Here is a 6,000-nt window from a genome sequence, read left to right on the forward strand (position 1 = left end):
GGTCACAAGAGCAGCACGCCCAAGTGGAAATGAACTTGGTTTGTGTGTCAAACAGAGAAGGCCAAGGCCACCAGCTGGGTGGGGTACCCATGGTGGAGGGAGATGTGAGGGGGCTGAGGGGAGGGGTTGTGATTCTTCCTGAAGGGCAGCAGGAGCTTTGGACAGATTACTACAGAGCAGATGACCTCATTGATAATTTAACAGGGGCATCTTGGCTTCTCTCTGGAGAGGAGGGAAGGAAGTGAAAGCAGCTAAGAGGTTCCAGCAGGAATCCAGGAAGGCTTTGATGGAGACTGGGACCAGGGGGTGGCCAGAGAAGGAAGACCCAGGGACAGGTTCCAAGTGACAAAGTTGAGGTAGTCAGAGCAGATGTGGCTCTGGGATGAAAGTGTGCTCTAGGGAAAGGGTCCTTCAGGGATACTATTATCGACATGTTTTAAAATGTGCTGCCTGCCTCTTGGCAGTTTCTCAGCATAAGAACAACAAGGACAAAAAGATTCATTTTCTTTAAAAAGTTGAGAGAGAATTCACATAGAGTACACTTTGCCCACTGAAAGGATATGATCCACTGGATTTTAGTCTATTCATAGCTAGGGTGCCTACCACCACAGTCAATCTTAGAACATTTTCATCACCAAAGAGGAAAGCCCATACCTGTTAGGATCCAGTCCCCACCCCCTCTGCCTGCTGCTTCCTGGGGACCACTGATCTGCTTTCTGTCTCCATGGATTTGCCTGTTTTCGACGGTCCCTGTCAGTGACATCAGGTGATGTGTCTCCTGTTGGAGACAAGCCCACCCCCTCAATTCTTCCCCCCAGAATAGCACTTACCCTGTTGATGCCTTAAATGTCTTCACTAAATGGCCTCACATGTCAAATAGTAGCCCGGGGAATACAGAGATGAAAAGACTCTTGTACCCAAACAGGCACTTTTCCTTGTGCCATTGTATTGTTTTCCAATATTCCTGTCCAAGAAGTTACTGTCTTTTCCACCTGCTTGCTTGCTGAGCCCAAAGAGGTTTGTTTGGGATTTTAGACATAATTAGAAAATTAGTTGCACGTGACCCTGACTTAAGTACATGTTCTCCCCTTTAAAAAGTCATCAACGAGTTATCAATGGGCATGTGGAGAAAATGGTGATAATATTCTTCATCAAGAACTTTGTTTATGGCCAAAGGGTGTAGCCCATAGCTGACTCCAGTCCAGGGAAGGAAGCCCTCAAGAGGCTGAGGACATTGTAGGTTCCAGATTGATGTTTTTTTTTTTTTAATCCAGAGAAAATTAAAAACATAAGAAAACACAAAGTGTAGTATAAATACCAGGTTTTATGGATTACTATGCAGAATTGGCAATGGTTAATATTTTGGCATTTTTTTAATCATAGGGTTGAAATATTCCTGAAAAAAGTCAAAGTCCCCTTCAACCTCTGGCCCAGGTTCCTCTGCCCAGAGGCAAATGTTGTCATGATTTCACTGTGAATCCTTCCTGTCCCTTGTTCTCTTGTATGTATCAGTGATTGCTGTGTCTATATGGCTTTGTGTTGTTGTGCGAAAAAGAATATATATACCTGGTATCACACTGAGAATGTCCTTTATAACTTAAATGTTCCACTTGGTGTTATAGTTTTAAGATTTGTTTTTATTGATAGTTTCCATCCATCCATCCTTCTACCCATCTGTCTATCCACTCATCCATCCATCTTTTTGTATTAAAGGAATATATGGTTTGGATGTTTGATCTCTATTTTAAGCAACTCAGTTATATCTTTTGTAGTATGCATTTACATTCCTTTTTTTTTTTTTTTTTTTGGATGAAAGCATGGAATCTAGGTTTATTTGTGGTTTCATTCATTAGTTGCTAAGGCCAAAGAGAACCCTCCTCTCCCAGCCCCTGACACCCCTCTGCCTTCATTTTCTTTATAATGTGACAGTCAGCCTCATTGTCCTTAAATGGAGTTGTTTAAGCTTTACAGTTTTAATCAGGTACTTGGTGAGTCATTAATTATTTAAAATGAAGGATAAGGCTCAGGGGCCCTCCAGTGAAAGCCCTCCCCTCCCCTCCCAGGAAGTCATGCCCTGATCTTGGTTATCATTCATCTCATGTGGCATCTAAAGACCAGGAGAGGCTTTTTTTTATAGGCATTATTAAAAAAGCAAAAAGCCTGTTGAACCAGCTAAGGCTTGGGTGTGGTAAGGATTCTAAGCCTAATATTCCTGTTAGATGTTAACCTAGTGCTCAACATATGTGAGCAGTGGGGCTGGCTCTAGGGTCTCTGTCACCCCAGGACAAACGTTTGTCCCTATGGGCTCTTTTGCTTAGAATTCATGTTAGTACCCATGTTAAATCCCTTTGAGAAAAGAATGTTTGGTCTGGAATTCTTACACCTTTGTAGAAAGCTGTGTAAATACCATACTGTGATGAGAGTGTTGAATTTCAAAGGCCGCACTGGGGAAGAGCAGAGATCACCTCCTCCCTGGTTTCCCAGGCTGATAAGAGTGATCCAGAAGGTGGCAGTTGGAGGGTGCAAATCATCGGTATTTGATTTTCTGCATTCATGCAGAGGGTGAGGCTGTTTTCCAGAACCTGGGCTCTCTGGTTGGATTTCTATGGCTCCTCATGCAGGGGCCTGGACCTCCAAGCCTCAAGGTTCTGACTCTTCTTCTCACAGAACTTTTTTCTAGGGGTATGGATAGGATCCCTTAGTCTGCTTGGTCAGCAAAGCGGGTCAGAGCAGTGTCTGTCCCCATCCGACTGGGCAGCAGGCTCCCATCCCCCTTTCTCCCCATGAAATCCATGTCACAAGCCACCTTCTCATGCACCCCCTACCCTCCCCACCAGGTGAACATTCCTTATATTTGGCTCCATCTTGAGATGTGGATCAAGTTGAAACTTATCAACCATTCATTCCAGCCCCACCCCAGGTAGTTGTGTGATGCTGGGGCAGGTCCAAGGTTCTGGGTGTTCCTCTTTGGGTTGGGGCTGCTAACACCTCCTCTGGGAGAATGTAAGATGATCATACATTTGATGCATTACTGAGTTGGGGTCCACTTCCCACCACTTACGGGATGGATTATGTACTCAAAAATGTCAGTAGAAAGGGAAGGTGTCTTTAAACAGAATGCTGGCAATCTGGAGGGATGATGGCCAGAATTCCCCAAAAAACACCTCCAAAGATTCTGTCAGGACATGAAACTTTTAAATGAAAATGGAGGTAATCTCAGATAATTATTGAGATGGGGGTCAGAGTCTCCACTGTTCCCCACTGCATGCAGACTTGTCCCCTCTTGCTCTAGATGTTTTCTTTTCTAGCCAAATCCATGACATATGGAAATTCCCGGGCCAGGGTTCAAAACCAAACAACAGCTGCAACTTACACCATAACTGTGGCAACTCTGGATCCTTAACCCACTGCATTGGGGTGGGGATTGAACCCGCACCACCACAGTGACCCAAGGTTCTGCAGTTGGATCCTTAACCCACTGTGCCACAGCAGTAAGGCCTATCTGTTAACTGTTCACACAGTTTGGTCACACAGTTTGTCTGGGAGTTGACCAAAGGGGAAGCTAGGGAAGAGGTCTGGACACCTGTTACTTATTCTTCATTTCTGCTTCTTTGATTTACAGGAAGAACTGACAAGTGAGTCCATGTATTGTGTGATTAAAAGATTTGAAAGGTGGGAGTTCCTACTGTGGCATCAACAAGATCGGCAGTGTCTCTGGAGCACTAGAACACAGGTTTGATCCCTGGCCACAATGGTAGTTTAAGGATCCAGCATTGGCGCAACTGCAGCATAGGTCACAACTGATCAGATACCTGGCGCTTGAATTCCACATGCCTTGGTGGCCAAAGAAGAAGAAAGGATTTGAAAGGTGTGCTTGGGCTGAAGAAGAGTAAAGCATGCGTGTGCCTGGTTTCAAAATTCATTACAATGTAGCTTTGCTAAAGTGACAAGAAAAGGGCCTTCCTGCTGGGGATGGTTTCCTGCAAAGTGCTGCTTACTGACATGTCTCCTCTGCTGGCCCAGGGGCTTGAGGCACATGGTTTGTGTCAGGATGATTTCAATATCCCCATCCTGCTCTTATCCCAGCCCCACTTACTTATTCCAGAAGGTCCTCTCTTGCCAGCATCTGATCCTCTGCTTTGCTCTGGGCCTTCCTGAAATTGTGATACCATCGGGGGAAATTAACTCACCTCCAAGGAGGGTATGAATCTCTGACAGAGCCCAGGAGGTTCCTGTCCATTGCTATGGCCTTGACAATGGCAGAGGACCACTAGCTGGGCCCTTAAAGGTCAGCGGGGTGCACAGTCCTCCTTCCATTTCACCACAGCAATCAGGTGCTGCTGTCAAACTTTTCTTGTTTGAAAAGTGTTACTGATTAGAAAAACAAATCCAGGGCCACTCTGGACTTCCTCAGTGTTAAATATTCAAAAGCACTAGCTCATGGCCTTCAGCCTCTTTGGAGCAGGCTGTCCTTCCTGTTCAAGGTCACCTGCAGTCTCTCCCATGGTGTATAGACACATCCCTTCATGTGTTTCCTCTGACAGCATTTTGATGTTTGCCACCATGAGTACAGCCTGATGGGTCTCTGTCCATGTCAGAAAGCATTATTTCATTGGGATGATGGCATTTGGAAACCCCCAAGGCATGGTTTGAGTTGCAGAAGCTGGCAGGTACACAGATGGCACATGAACAGCTGAGAGGCCAGGATACTGCTCCATGCAACTTACAGGACTCCTGGGTGTGTCTGTTTATTGCAGGTCTTTTAAGTGAATCCTAAAGAAATCTGTGGTGATGTGAAATGTGCCTCTTGTGCAAGGAAGGGTGTTCTCAGAACTGGGGTTTCTTTCAGAATATCCTGCATTTTTACTGAACACAACTTACAAGCCTCAGAGCTGGGGTGTCTGTCCATGCTGGGGTCTGTGCTTCCAGCTCCATGTCCTGCATAGGGTGATGAAGGAAGCCCCCTCAGCACAAAGACCCCAAGTGCTTTGTCATTTCACCCAACCCCCTGATTTTTCTGGGAGGAAGTCAAGAGCGAGCTTGATTGATATCTCAAACAAGGAATGTGCATGGGCAGAAGGGTGGAGGAGGGCATGTGAACAGTTCATATAATTCAACCTGTGCTGTGGATGCTCATCCTCCAGCCTCCAGACAGCTCGCTAACGATACCTGTTGCAGATGGTGTCATATTCACTGTGCGATCAAGCTTTGTCTGGGTGCTTCCTACCCTTAAAACATCTTACAGAACAGCCACTGTTGGCAGCTCCCTCTCCCAGGGCCCATAGCAAATTTGGAAAATAACTGGCTCACTTACATAAAATTCTCTTTCCGTGTTGCTGTGAATCAGAACAGCCTTGTCCAGCTTTGGCTGGCTTCACTCCTGTGGGCCAGCCCATTCTATAGAGACACTGGACTCCAAAGCACCAGGTTTGGTGACCTGCTGTGGATCACATGTGTTAGTTGGCCACACAGACATGGCCCTGTGTGGCCCTCGGGGGGAGGCAGAGATTTGGCTGTATTCAAAGTGTGATTGGTTGTGTTCTGTCCCCCAATATCCATATGTTGGGTCCTGACCCCCAGCACCTGACTGTGACTGTATTTGGGGAGGAGAGCCTTTAAAGAAGTGATGAAGGTAAATTGAGGTCACCAGGGTGGGCCCTGATCCCATAAGAACAGTGTCCTTAAAGGAAGAGGAGGTCAGGACACAGACACACACACACACACAGAGGGAAAACCCTGTAAGGACACCAGGTGAGACGGCAGTCTACATGCCCAGGAGAGAGGTCTCAGGAGGGACCAGCCCTGCCCACACCTGGGTCTCAGACTCCAGCCCCCAGGACTGGGGGCAATGCTATATGTTGTTTAAGCCACTCTGGTTGTGGTGTTTTGTTTCAGCAGCCTGAGGTAACTCCTACACATACCCTGATCCAGGGTCTCCTGTGGACCACCCAGATGGGGTGCCTGCTGTTCCCTGTCTCTAGGGCCCTGGGTTCCTCCCTT

Source organism: Sus scrofa, chromosome 10, assembly GCF_054392235.1.
Source record: "Sus scrofa isolate SSC_HxYL_T2T_F1_AM1 chromosome 10, Sscrofa_HxYL_maternal_Yorkshire_Landrace_v2.0, whole genome shotgun sequence".
Classification (NCBI taxonomy): domain Eukaryota; kingdom Metazoa; phylum Chordata; class Mammalia; order Artiodactyla; family Suidae; genus Sus; species Sus scrofa.